The sequence below is a fragment of the Lissotriton helveticus genome, chromosome 12, assembly GCF_964261635.1.
Source record: "Lissotriton helveticus chromosome 12, aLisHel1.1, whole genome shotgun sequence".
NCBI lineage: Eukaryota > Metazoa > Chordata > Amphibia > Caudata > Salamandridae > Lissotriton > Lissotriton helveticus.
Genome location: NC_136073.1, coordinates 508894501 through 508910106, shown reverse-complemented (window position 1 = coordinate 508910106; position 15606 = coordinate 508894501).

Here is a 15606-nt window from a genome sequence, read left to right as displayed (position 1 = left end):
GACATGGCTTTTGTAGTTCGGACTGGACTGTTCCCATGGGGCACAGGGTCAGCTCTGATTTGCATATCGCCATTGTCTAACCCAGGGTGGTGTGGAGTGGAAAAACGATGGATTTGGGCCCAGATCTGTGGACTGGGGTGAATGTGTGACATTGATCCACATTCTGTCCATCACTGTTGTGTTTGCAATTACCGCTCTAAGTGTACTGGGGATGCTCAGACGTGAGTCCCAGGCACTCCACACCACTGGAGTCAAGCTAGCCGGGCTGATGAGAGGTGTTACCTCGAAACCGGTCCGGTCCTCGGATGCTTGATTCCGTTCTGGGAAGGACATGGCTTTTGTAGTTCGAACTGGACTGTTCCCATGGGGCACAGGGTCAGCGCTGATTTGCATATCGCCATTGTCTAACCCAGGGTGGTGTGGAGTGGAAAAACGATGGATTTGGGCCCAGATCTTTGGACTGGGGTGAATGTGTGACATTGATCCACATTCTGTCCATCACTGTTGTGTTTGCAATTACCGCTCTAAGTGTACTGGGGATGCTCAGACGTGAGTCCCAGGCACTCCACACCACTGGAGTCAAGCTAGCCGGGCTGATGAGAGGTGTTACCTCGAAACCGGTCCGGTCCTCGGATGCTTGATTCCGTTCTGGGAAGGACATGGCTTTTGTAGTTCGGACTGGACTGTTCCCATGGGGCACAGGGTCAGCGCTGATTTGCATATCGCCATTGTCTAACCCAGGGTGGTGTGGAGTGGAAAAACGATGGATTTGGGCCCAGATCTTTGGACTGGGGTGAATGTGTGACATTGATCCACATTCTGTCCATCACTGTTGTGTTTGCAATTACCGCTCTAAGTGTACTGGGGATGCTCAGACGTGAGTCCCAGGCACTCCACACCACTGGAGTCAAGCTAGCCGGGCTGATGAGAGGTGTTACCTCGAAACCGGTCCGGTCCTCGGATGCTTGATTCCGTTCTGGGAAGGACATGGCTTTTGTAGTTCGGACTGGACTGTTCCCATGGGGCACAGGGTCAGCTCTGATTTGCATATCGCCATTGTCTAACCCAGGGTGGTGTGGAGTGGAAAAACGATGGATTTGGGCCCAGATCTTTGGACTGGGGTGAATGTGTGACATTGATCCACATTCTGTCCATCACTGTTGTGTTTGCAATTACCGCTCTAAGTGTACTGGGGATGCTCAGACGTGAGTCCCAGGCACTCCACACCACTGGAGTCAAGCTAGCCGGGCTGATGAGAGGTGTTACCTCGAAACCGGTCCGGTCCTCGGATGCTTGATTCCGTTCTGGGAAGGACATGGCTTTTGTAGTTCGGACTGGACTGTTCCCATGGGGCACAGGGTCAGCGCTGATTTGCATATCGCCATTGTCTAACCAAGGGTGGTGTGGAGTGGAAAAACGATGGATTTGGGCCCAGATCTTTGGACTGGGGTGAATGTGTGACATTGATCCACATTCTGTCCATCACTGTTGTGTTTGCAATTACCGCTCTAAGTGTACTGGGGATGCTCAGACGTCAGTCCCAGGCACTCCACACCACTGGAGTCAAGCTAGCCGGGCTGATGAGAGGTGTTACCTCGAAACCGGTCCGGTCCTCGGATGCTTGATTCCGTTCTGGGAAGGACATGGCTTTTGTAGTTCGGACTGGACTGTTCCCATGGGGCACAGGGTCAGCGCTGATTTGCATATCGCCATTGTCTAACCCAGGGTGGTGTGGAGTGGAAAAACGATGGATTTGGGCCCAGATCTTTGGACTGGGGTGAATGTGTGACATTGATCCACATTCTGTCCATCACTGTTGTGTTTGCAATTACCTCTCTAAGTGTACTGGGGATGCTCAGACGTGAGTCCCAGGCACTCCACACCACTGGAGTCAAGCTAGCCGGGCTGATGAGAGGTGTTACCTCGAAACCGGTCCGGTCCTCGGATGCTTGATTCCGTTCTGGGAAGGACATGGCTATTGTAGTTCGGACTGGACTGTTCCCATGGGGCATAGGGTCAGCGCTGATTTGCATATCGCCATTGTCTAACCCAGGGTGGTGTGGAGTGGAAAAACGACGGATTTGGGCCCAGATCTTTGGACTGGGGTGAATGTGTGACATTGATCCACATTCTGTCCATCACTGTTGTGTTTGCAATTACCGCTCTAAGTGTACTGGGGATGCTCAGACGTGAGTCCCAGGCACTCCACACCACTGGAGTCAAGCTAGCCGGGCTGATGAGAGGTGTTACCTCGAAACCGGTCCGGTCCTCGGATGCTTGATTCCGTTCTGGGAAGGACATGGCTTTTGTAGTTCGGACTGGACTGTTCCCATGGTGCACAGGGTCAGCGCTGATTTGCATATCGCCATTGTCTAACCCAGGGTGGTGTGGAGTGGAAAAACGATGGATTTGGGCCCAGATCTTTGGACTGGGGTGAATGTGTGACATTGATCCACATTCTGTCCATCACTGTTGTGTTTGCAATTACCGCTCTAAGTGTACTGGGGATGCTCAGACGTGAGTCCCAGGCACTCCACACCACTGGAGTCAAGCTAGCCGGGCTGATGAGAGGTGTTACCTCGAAACCGGTCCGGTCCTCGGATGCTTGATTCCGTTCTGGGAAGGACATGGCTATTGTAGTTCGGACTGGACTGTTCCCATGGGGCACAGGGTCAGCGCTGATTTGCATATCGCCATTGTCTAACCCAGGGTGGTGTGGAGTGGAAAAACGATGGATTTGGGCCCAGATCTTTGGACTGGGGTGAATGTGTGACATTGATCCACATTCTGTCCATCACTGTTGTGTTTGCAATTACCGCTCTAAGTGTACTGGGGATGCTCAGACGTGAGTCCCAGGCACTCCACACCACTGGAGTCAAGCTAGCCGGGCTGATGAGAGGTGTTACCTCGAAACCGGTCCGGTCCTCGGATGCTTGATTCCGTTCTGGGAAGGACATGGCTTTTGTAGTTCGGACTGGACTGTTCCCATGGGGCACAGGGTCAGCGCTGATTTGCATATCGCCATTGTCTAACCCAGGGTGGTGTGGAGTGGAAAAACGATGGATTTGGGCCCAGATCTTTGGACTGGGGTGAATGTGTGACATTGATCCACATTCTGTCCATCACTGTTGTGTTTGCAATTACCGCTCTAAGTGTACTGGGGATGCTCAGACGTGAGTCCCAGGCACTCCACACCACTGGAGTCAAGCTAGCCGGGCTGATGAGAGGTGTTACCTCGAAACCGGTCCGGTCCTCGGATGCTTGATTCCGTTCTGGGAAGGACATGGCTATTGTAGTTCGGACTGGACTGTTCCCATGGGGCACAGGGTCAGCGCTGATTTGCATATCGCCATTGTCTAACCCAGGGTGGTGTGGAGTGGAAAAACGATGGATTTGGGCCCAGATCTTTGGACTGGGGTGAATGTGTGACATTGATCCACATTCTGTCCATCACTGTTGTGTTTGCAATTACCGCTCTAAGTGTACTGGGGATGCTCAGACGTGAGTCCCAGGCACTCCACACCACTGGAGTCAAGCTAGCCGGGCTGATGAGAGGTGTTACCTCGAAACCGGTCCGGTCCTCGGATGCTTGATTCCGTTCTGGGAAGGACATGGCTTTTGTAGTTCGGACTGGACTGTTCCCATGGGGCACAGGGTCAGCGCTGATTTGCATATCGCCATTGTCTAACCCAGGGTGGTGTGGAGTGGAAAAACGATGGATTTGGGCCCAGATCTTTGGACTGGGGTGAATGTGTGACATTGATCCACATTCTGTCCATCACTGTTGTGTTTGCAATTACCGCTCTAAGTGTACTGGGGATGCTCAGACGTGAGTCCCAGGCACTCCACACCACTGGAGTCAAGCTAGCCGGGCTGATGAGAGGTGTTACCTCGAAACCGGTCCGGTCCTCGGATGCTTGATTCCGTTCTGGGAAGGACATGGCTTTTGTAGTTCGGACTGGACTGTTCCCATGGGGCACAGGGTCAGCGCTGATTTGCATATCGCCATTGTCTAACCCAGGGTGGTGTGGAGTGGAAAAACGATGGATTTGGGCCCAGATCTTTGGACTGGGGTGAATGTGTGACATTGATCCACATTCTGTCCATCACTGTTGTGTTTGCAATTACCGCTCTAAGTGTACTGGGGATGCTCAGACGTGAGTCCCAGGCACTCCACACCACTGGAGTCAAGCTAGCCGGGCTGATGAGAGGTGTTACCTCGAAACCGGTCCGGTCCTCGGATGCTTGATTCCGTTCTGGGAAGGACATGGCTTTTGTAGTTCGGACTGGACTGTTCCCATGGGGCACAGGGTCAGCGCTGATTTGCATATCGCCATTGTCTAACCCAGGGTGGTGTGGAGTGGAAAAACGATGGATTTGGGCCCAGATCTTTGGACTGGGGTGAATGTGTGACATTGATCCACATTCTGTCCATCACTGTTGTGTTTGCAATTACCGCTCTAAGTGTACTGGGGATGCTCAGACGTGAGTCCCAGGCACTCCACACCACTGGAGTCAAGCTAGCCGGGCTGATGAGAGGTGTTACCTCGAAACCGGTCCGGTCCTCGGATGCTTGATTCCGTTCTGGGAAGGACATGGCTTTTGTAGTTCGGACTGGACTGTTCCCATGGGGCACAGGGTCAGCGCTGATTTGCATATCGCCATTGTCTAACCCAGGGTGGTGTGGAGTGGAAAAACGATGGATTTGGGCCCAGATCTTTGGACTGGGGTGAATGTGTGACATTGATCCACATTCTGTCCATCACTGTTGTGTTTGAAATTACCGCTCTAAGTGTACTGGGGATGCTCAGACGTGAGTCCCAGGCACTCCACACCACTGGAGTCAAGCTAGCCGGGCTGATGAGAGGTGTTACCTCGAAACCGGTCCGGTCCTCGGATGCTTGATTCCGTTCTGGGAAGGACATGGCTTTTGTAGTTCGGACTGGACTGTTCCCATGGGGCACAGGGTCAGCGCTGATTTGCATATCGCCATTGTCTAACCCAGGGTGGTGTGGAGTGGAAAAACGATGGATTTGGGCCCAGATCTTTGGACTGGGGTGAATGTGTGACATTGATCCACATTCTGTCCATCACTGTTGTGTTTGCAATTACCGCTCTAAGTGTACTGGGGATGCTCAGACGTGAGTCCCAGGCACTCCACACCACTGGAGTCAAGCTAGCCGGGCTGATGAGAGGTGTTACCTCGAAACCGGTCCGGTCCTCGGATGCTTGATTCCGTTCTGGGAAGGACATGGCTTTTGTAGTTCGGACTGGACTGTTCCCATGGGGCACAGGGTCAGCGCTGATTTGCATATCGCCATTGTCTAACCCAGGGTGGTGTGGAGTGGAAAAACGATGGATTTGGGCCCAGATCTTTGGACTGGGGTGAATGTGTGACATTGATCCACATTCTGTCCATCACTGTTGTGTTTGCAATTACCGCTCTAAGTGTACTGGGGATGCTCAGACGTGAGTCCCAGGCACTCCACACCACTGGAGTCAAGCTAGCCGGGCTGATGAGAGGTGTTACCTCGAAACCGGTCCGGTCCTCGGATGCTTGATTCCGTTCTGGGAAGGACATGGCTTTTGTAGTTCGGACTGGACTGTTCCCATGGGGCACAGGGTCAGCGCTGATTTGCATATCGCCATTGTCTAACCCAGGGTGGTGTGGAGTGGAAAAACGATGGATTTGGGCCCAGATCTTTGGACTGGGGTGAATGTGTGACATTGATCCACATTCTGTCCATCACTGTTGTGTTTGCAATTACCGCTCTAAGTGTACTGGGGATGCTCAGACGTGAGTCCCAGGCACTCCACACCACTGGAGTCAAGCTAGCCGGGCTGATGAGAGGTGTTACCTCGAAACCGGTCCGGTCCTCGGATGCTTGATTCCGTTCTGGGAAGGACATGGCTTTTGTAGTTCGGACTGGACTGTTCCCATGGGGCACAGGGTCAGCGCTGATTTGCATATCGCCATTGTCTAACCCAGGGTGGTGTGGAGTGGAAAAACGATGGATTTGGGCCCAGATCTTTGGACTGGGGTGAATGTGTGACATTGATCCACATTCTGTCCATCACTGTTGTGTTTGCAATTACCGCTCTAAGTGTACTGGGGATGCTCAGACGTGAGTCCCAGGCACTCCACACCACTGGAGTCAAGCTAGCCGGGCTGATGAGAGGTGTTACCTCGAAACCGGTCCGGTCCTCGGATGCTTGATTCCGTTCTGGGAAGGACATGGCTTTTGTAGTTCGGACTGGACTGTTCCCATGGGGCACAGGGTCAGCGCTGATTTGCATATCGCCATTGTCTAACCCAGGGTGGTGTGGAGTGGAAAAACGATGGATTTGGGCCCAGATCTTTGGACTGGGGTGAATGTGTGACATTGATCCACATTCTGTCCATCACTGTTGTGTTTGCAATTACCGCTCTAAGTGTACTGGGGATGCTCAGACGTGAGTCCCAGGCACTCCACACCACTGGAGTCAAGCTAGCCGGGCTGATGAGAGGTGTTACCTCGAAACCGGTCCGGTCCTCGGATGCTTGATTCCGTTCTGGGAAGGACATGGCTTTTGTAGTTCGGACTGGACTGTTCCCATGGGGCACAGGGTCAGCGCTGATTTGCATATCGCCATTGTCTAACCCAGGGTGGTGTGGAGTGGAAAAACGATGGATTTGGGCCCAGATCTTTGGACTGGGGTGAATGTGTGACATTGATCCACATTCTGTCCATCACTGTTGTGTTTGAAATTACCGCTCTAAGTGTACTGGGGATGCTCAGACGTGAGTCCCAGGCACTCCACACCACTGGAGTCAAGCTAGCCGGGCTGATGAGAGGTGTTACCTCGAAACCGGTCCGGTCCTCGGATGCTTGATTCCGTTCTGGGAAGGACATGGCTTTTGTAGTTCGGACTGGACTGTTCCCATGGGGCACAGGGTCAGCACTGATTTGCATATCGCCATTGTCTAACCCAGGGTGGTGTGGAGTGGAAAAACGATGGATTTGGGCCCAGATCTTTGGACTGGGATGAATGTGTGACATTGATCCACATTCTGTCCATCACTGTTGTGTTTGCAATTACCGCTCTAAGTGTACTGGGGATGCTCAGACGTGAGTCCCAGGCACTCCACACCACTGGAGTCAAGCTAGCCGGGCTGATGAGAGGTGTTACCTCGAAACCGGTCCGGTCCTCGGATGCTTGATTCCGTTCTGGGAAGGACATGGCTTTTGTAGTTCGGACTGGACTGTTCCCATGGGGCACAGGGTCAGCGCTGATTTGCATATCGCCATTGTCTAACCCAGGGTGGTGTGGAGTGGAAAAACGATGGATTTGGGCCCAGATCTTTGGACTGGGGTGAATGTGTGACATTGATCCACATTCTGTCCATCACTGTTGTGTTTGCAATTACCGCTCTAAGTGTACTGGGGATGCTCAGACGTGAGTCCCAGGCACTCCACACCACTGGAGTCAAGCTAGCCGGGCTGATGAGAGGTGTTACCTCGAAACCGGTCCGGTCCTCGGATGCTTGATTCCGTTCTGGGAAGGACATGGCTTTTGTAGTTCGGACTGGACTGTTCCCATGGGGCACAGGGTCAGCGCTGATTTGCATATCGCCATTGTCTAACCCAGGGTGGTGTGGAGTGGAAAAACGATGGATTTGGGCCCAGATCTTTGGACTGGGGTGAATGTGTGACATTGATCCACATTCTGTCCATCACTGTTGTGTTTGCAATTACCGCTCTAAGTGTACTGGGGATGCTCAGACGTGAGTCCCAGGCACTCCACACCACTGGAGTCAAGCTAGCCGGGCTGATGAGAGGTGTTACCTCGAAACCGGTCCGGTCCTCTGATGCTTGATTCCGTTCTGGGAAGGACATGGCTTTTGTAGTTCGGACTGGACTGTTCCCATGGGGCACAGGGTCAGCGCTGATTTGCATATCGCCATTGTCTAACCCAGGGTGGTGTGGAGTGGAAAAACGATGGATTTGGGCCCAGATCTTTGGACTGGGGTGAATGTGTGACATTGATCCACATTCTGTCCATCACTGTTGTGTTTGCAATTACCGCTATAAATGGTAGGACAGCACATTTATCTCAGTTTTCTTGCATGACGCTGGGGTTTCTTTCACTTAGCATCAACAAGGCATTCCATCAGGAGTCGAACCTCTAGTGAGCAGTTACAATGCCAGCCACCATGTTCTGACCACTGCTTCCCCAAAAGCTATGTAAAATTTGGAATTCAACTTCATACAGGTTTGAGTTATAAGTTGTGCATGGGCAACCAAAGAGAATTTCGATATTTAATGCTTTATAAATCAGACATTCATGCAGCCATTTCTTTACCTATGTACAGGCTTTATAAATCAGTAAATGAGAATATTTCACCTGGAGCAAAATGATTTCTCTTCAAGATGCACTGGGGGCAGATGCATTTGTATTAAAATCATTGATATTAGGAGGTTAGAGTTCATAAGGAGCTGAAGAAGCAACAGAAAAAATGTGTTGCTAAATATAAAATATTGGTTTAATGAAAGTGAGCAAGAAAAACACAGTGTATGATTAATAGGATAATGACATTTCTAATTCTTCAAGAGCTTGAATTGTATTAATTGTCATCTTCGTTCCATCTCTGTCTCTTTCTTTTTCCCCTTCATTTCCCTAACCAATCCATTAATCCATTCATTGGTTTTTTTTTTGCTAACAAAATTTTTATTGGCAGTTGTAAACAGAGGGAATAACATCCAGTACATTGCATCTGTACTTGTCAATTCCATAATGCTTTACATTCAATGGTGATCATGCCTTTTAATGAAAGACCCCCCACCCCTCCCTTCTTCCTGTCCATCCCGCCCTTGTCAGCGCGCCTGTAACCGTCTCATATACACATAGTATTCGTGGGTACCCTCCATCTTTCCGTGTCCCTCATCTAGCCAATTATCGTTTAGGGGGACCTCTTCCCTAGCGTGCACTCCCCTCGCGCACACCCTTCGTGTCTACTCTGGTGGTAGTCTGCCCGCCTGAGTGTTAGCCCTACGCCAAAGCCTCTTCCTCATCACTTGAGCCACCCGCTGGTCGCTGAAGGGCTGTCACTAACGCCTCCCACGCCCTGGCCACCTCCAAGGCTTTGTCATTATCTAAACGCCTGGCCTGCTGCAGTCGGAGTGTACTCTCAGCCCGTGCCCAGCGCAGAAGATTCGCTTTCCACCTCAAATAACTAGGGCCCTGGCTTGATCTCCAATGCATGGTGAGTTCCCTCTCGGCCAGAATCAAGCCTAGGTCGTAGAACTTGCTAGTGACCTTTGTTCGGGGGTTTCGGGAAACCAGAGTAACAAGCAGGCACCCATGTCCACCTCTATCTGCCGGTCTGTGACATCATTCAGGCATGCCACCACCGCATCCCAGTAAACAGCCAGTCCCGCGCAAGACCAAAACATATGAGCAAAATCAGCCCCATCAGTCCTACATCTCGGACAGGGTGATGTGGTGCCCCCGAAGTATTGTGAAATCTTAACGGGTGTCAAATATGCTCGATGAAGCGTGAAAAACTGGACTAACTGGAACCTGGCATTTCGCGTGCCCTTCCAATAAACATATTTCCTCACAATTGAGAGAGGTAGTGTTTGGTAATCTATTTCCACCATTACCAGCTATCATTCTTGTTGGACAGATGCTGTGTAAGCAACAATAAATCTCTCAAGAAAGAGGGCAAAGATATGAAAAGTTGCCCATATAATTCCTCTATCATACTCACAGGACATCCTAAGCTGCAAACTGTCAATGGTGGTCTATACCATGCATGTTCATAGTTGTAATACATGTGTTTCCAATCCGAAAACATAGTTCTATAAAATTGTCTCTTTGAAATATATTACTATTTGGAAAAATAAGAGCACACAATTTCCCTGATGAAGTCTCTCTTTTTCATATGCAGGAGGCATGTTGATGATTATGATGCTGATATTTGTGTTGGATTTGCCCCTGACTTTGTCTCATTTCATTTTCTTGCATATATTGTTTGCAGTTTCATTTGTTTGAAGAAAAAAAACATTTTTGGTGGCATCCGGGTCAGAAAGGCTGCGTGAAGCTAGACTACGGAAACGCCCTCTACGCCGGAACCACAGCCAAGCTACAGAAAAGACTCCAGCGCATCCAGAACGCCTCCGCCCGACTCATCCTGGATGTCCCCCGACGCAGCCACATCTCCAGCCACCTGAGGAACCTGCACTGGCTCCCCATCGACAAGAGGATCACATTCCGGCTCCTCACCCACGCACACAAGTCTATCCACGACCTGGGCCCCAAGTACCTCAACGACTGCCTTACCTTCTACACGCCCACCCGCCAGCTACGGTCCACCAGCCTCGCCCTCGCAGCCGTACCACGCATCCGAAGAGCCACCGCCGGAGGAAGATCCTTCTCTTACCTGGCTGCCAAGACTTGGAACTCCCTCCCCATCCACCTTCGGCTGACCCAGGACCATCTTGCCTTCAGGAAACAACTCAAGACCTGGCTGTTCGAGCAGTAGCATACCCCTCCCCCCGAGCGCCTTGAGACCCTCCCGGGTGAGTAGTGCGCTATACAAATGGCATGATTGATTGATTGACCTTGGACACATATTAATACATGCAGCAATAGCTTCTCACAGGTATTGGCGGAGTAGATTGTGGTCTCTGCCTAGGTGAGAAGGTTGGGATCAGAGAATAGCAATATAATCTGACATTTTGTTTATGTGTGTTTTACTATTACTTGGCCCCAAATGTCACTAGTAAACAACTATTACTTCTAAATGGTGTTAGAGTGTTAATACTGAAAAAGTTGATGTCAATATGAATAACGATACATTCACGTATATAAACGAAATTGCATCTTTATTGACTAATTCACCCAGGTGAGCTCCCCATCAACCCGACTCAGAAATACGTAGTTAGGCAGACTCTGAGACCCAGGCCCGAGGTCACTGATTGACAGGTCAGGTCGGGACACACCTGGATTCCTCATCCAATCATTAATTTGTGGTTCCAAAGACAGAGGTTCACATTCATTACCAATAAACGATTGTGGAACCATTTTCTTGCATTCAATGAACTGTATAAAAGTCTATGTTAGACAGATTGTAAACTGAGACAGTCCTCAGACCCTTGCCTGTGACTGTGCTTCATGACGCATTGTTTAATTAAACAAACTGTTCCTGTTTTGCACAAGGCTAATTGTCTGTTGTTTTTTTCAAGATATTTTGTGTTCAAGCAACAAGTGCTCAAGCTAAGTTACAAGACTGGGGATGTGGGAATTTTGGACATGGGCATGGTAGGTTTCCCACATTAATCGACTCAAGGGTAGAGTCCCTCAATTGAGGATGGCTGGGAAGAGATTTTAACTAGTTATTGCTTTTTGTTTTTAATTGTAGGAGTTCTGCCTGGGAAGGGTTGAGCTTCTGGAATCTGTTGTGCATCTAAATCTATTTCAAGCGCATACATTGTATTAAGCATTGCACGTCTGGAACGGAGATGACTTTAAAGAAGAGTTGTGATACTGATGTATTACTGTGGTAAAGATTAACCGCTTTTTCAGAAGTCCCTGTTTACCCTACTGCAAACAATCACACAGCACTCCTAAAATCTACTACGGTGAAAACCTTTCTCCCTAGTGTGCAGAAATAGTCATTCTAATTCCTTCTTCAGCACAGTTTCTGGCAATGTCCTTTCAACTCTCTTTAAAAGGAAGTTATTCATTGTTTTCTAGTTGGAACCCAATGGTTCAGTGTACTAATCTGAACTGGATATGTGGCTGTATTTTGATCTTTTCTTTGTTTTGTCTTTCAGGCTCAAGGAGACGGCTATCTAAAGAAGCTACCTTGCTGGGTGTTGGGCCAAATGAGGAGCCAAACTCATCATCAGGCAAGCTCGCCGTAACAAAGACCTTCTGACTGCATGGGGATCTTTTAGCCAAGCATGGTTTCATGGCTAGGAGCCGCCCAATAAGGCCGCCAAATATTTTTAAAGCTATTCTTGAGAGATTATAGCACACTATATTGAGAAATTGAAAGGGTGACAAGGAAGGTGAAGGGGGTTCAGGGGCCCAAGTACACATGCCAAATGTAGTAATACAGACTCTTTGTAATGGCAGGAGGGCTTGGGAGCATCAGATCGTGTGGCATAAATTGACTGTTGTAAACATATTTGATATGGTGGTACAGAATCATGGGTGGTGGCAGGAAAGGTAGGGAGTAATTGTATGGGCCCAAGGTCCCAGATAACTGCCACTCATGTACATTAAAGGTGCAGGTGGAGCAGGCAATAAAAGTAGCTTCTCTCTTAACAGATTTGAATCTAGCCTGTCTGGGGAAGCAGAAAGTGGTATTCTCCACCACTCATTTTACATTTACTTGTGTAAGAGTAGACATTTTACAGGTTAATTAAGTTCCTGGGTCCACCATGACTGGTCTTCCTGCAAGGGGAAGAACATCACCTCCTCACCCTTGCCACTGTCTCTGCTATAGTAGCAGTTTCACACATCTTTAAGGCCAAGCACTGACCAAGCTGCTTCTGACTGGCTAATGCAAATTAGACTCTAGAAGCTTCAGATATGGAAAATGTTGCTTTCTCAAAGCTACCTTTTCTTAAATATTTTTTTAAATGTCACTTTACCATTGAATTGGAATTATAACAATATGAAAACGAGCTGGTTAATTTTAAACTTTACATACTAAAAATGTTCATCTATATTTTGACTTTTCAATGGATCCTGGTACAGCCCTGCCATTGCCATTGAAAATAACTTTTAGGAGCTAGTCACTGGAGGAGCATGCCAACTTTAATTTTGCACATTTTGTACCTTTAAGCAACAAGATGTACATCGGGTGGCTTATTATTATTTAAAAGCATGGTTTCCTAACTTTTAAAGATTACAGGTTTGACAGAAGGTTTTTAGGTGTTTTAGGTGTCCTCAGTCAGACTACCCATGGTCAGCCAAACACCATATTTTTCAGAACCACTCTACGGATGGAAGAATAGGTGCTGCAATTCACAGGTGGAATGTAACTTTCAGGCCCTGGGTGCATTTTCTATATCATATACTAGTACGTATAGGCAAGCTAAATATGTCAGTCTAGGATATAAAAAATTAATCTTGTGTAAGGAGGGAACCCTGGCACTTTGTTTATGTTTAGAAGGGGTAAAATCCACAGAGTTTAACATCCAGCAACAAAATGGAGGGCATCACACAAAAGAGGGTCATTTCCTGCATCATCCACTAGCTAAAGTCATTCTGCAGGGAGAATGACATAGCATTCACACCGACGAACTTGCTTGCTGCTGTCTCATAGGTCACTACTTTCTCAAAGGTGGTGCTTGCAAAGGCAATTGATTGATACGGCTCTAGTAGCCAAACTACTTACGCTACAGTTAAAATAGTAAATATTCCAGTTCGAGGTCGAGGAGCTGGGGAATTAAGCATGACAATGTAAAGGTTTTAGTGAGGGAATAGTGAAAATATATTAACCTAGTTTCAGCCAGATGCTTACTTAACTTACAATTTGTCACTCATAAAGACAAAAGCACCACATCAGCAGAAGTAAAATAGAACAGATACATTAACTTTACCATCTATTTCCACAGCCTGAAACTGTACATGTACTACGGCGGTTACGTTTAATTACAATAATTCCACCAGCTTGCCCTGCTAGCCTGCATCACTTTCAACAACGTCTCTATTATCTACAAGAAAGTCAACCCAAACCAGCACATCCAAGATTAATACTTCTGGAGGATCAAAAAGCATACGGTGGAACGATGCTGACAACTTGAGTGCAGAAATTGCAGTAAAGAGAAGACAAGGGGCCCAATTCACAAAGCCAACTTGCGGCTGTATAGCCATACACATACTCCTAGGAATGTGTGTAGATTTGTGAGTGTCAGGAATTCTTAAACCCTCTTTTTAGTACTCATAGAAAGCTGTGCAAGTTGCCAATAAAACTCATTATGGGAAGTCAGACCACGGAGCAGATGAACATTTTTTCAATATTTCTTAGTGCTTTTGATCATGGAGAGCTCCTTTCAATAAACCCAAAGGACATTTGGGAGACTGTTAGTGTAACCATCTGACTCTGGATGTATTTTTTTTAAGTTCAAAATGATTTTATTGAAATTTTTTGAGACAAAAGAAATAAACACGAACAGTACATAACAAAAAATTAAAGCAGATAAGCGTAAATGATGAGAATAATAACAAGAGCTATGGTACCTAGGTAAATTTGCAGTAGAGAGAATCAGTAACAAATAATCGTATAAGAAAAGGAAGGGAAAAAGGGGAGGAAGAGAGGGAGGGGAGTAAACATATCATTGCATCATAAAATCATACCATACAGAGTTACAAAGCAATTGAGTACATAAAATACAGAATTACAAAAAAGGTGATAATGAAAGTCAAAATAGTCCGTAAAATACCAAGAAAACTAATTAACGATATCATTTCATAACATATGAATCAATAGGTGACCAAAAAGACTGAAATGATTGTGAATTGTGATTAACACCTTTAAGGGATAGCTGAGCACCTTTCCTTGTAAAGGCAATCCATGACCACTAAGCATGGACCGAAAGAGAAGAAGCATCTTTCCAACAAAAAGTAATAGATTTTAACGCAGCTGTAACCAAAAAATTAAATAACTTAGCCTTTGACTCACAAAGAGGATGAGAAAGGGCAACCGATTTGCATATTAACAGTGTATATGTAATATCATCTTGCAAAGATAAAATAGTCAAAATGATAGGCCAGACTTCCAACCAGAATTTCCCAATAATTGGACACTCAAATAACATATGGCGAAGTGAACCAGAACAAGAATTGCAGTGTCAACATAGAACAGATGGTAACAGTTTAGCATTATGTAATCGCAATGGTGTCCAGAGAGTGTTGAACAAAATATACGCATTAGTTTGATAGAGAGACACTGGGAGCCATCCCAATATGCTGTTGAGCCATATAGAAGACCAGGAGTCATCTGATAATGATATGGAAAGTTCATTATTCCAAAAAGAGGCAATTGAACCAACATTGGAGCCCTGAAAGCTGGCAAATTTTTTATAAAAGATAGAGACAGCTTTGGAGGCTGATGTTACAGCTGTAAGGTAAATAAACAAATCATTGGCGGTAGATGAGGGGATACCATTTGGAAAGGAATCTAAAATTGAATTGCATAAGGATTGATATTTAGGGAAATCTGAAGCCGGGATTTTAAATTTTAATTGGAGTTGCTCAAAGGGAATAAAGGCAGTTCCATCAAAAACATCTTTGAGATATAAAACGCCTTTTGAAATCCATGAGGACCAGAAGTTAATGTTTCGGTTCAGTTTAAGTAAAGCACTGTGCCATAAAGACAGGTGGACTGTAGAAAGTAAGGGTAAGTCAAAATTAGAATCCAAATCATTAATGATTAATCTCGAAGATTTAATTATAGATGATCGATGAACAATCTTGGAACCAGAAGACATCGACATCAGAGAAGGGAGAGAGAAGGGTCGAACAATTGAGGATTCTAGTTCAAACCAAGTTGGAGGTCTGACTACCGGAGAATTAGTAAACCATAAGGAACTTTGTTTTAAAATAAAA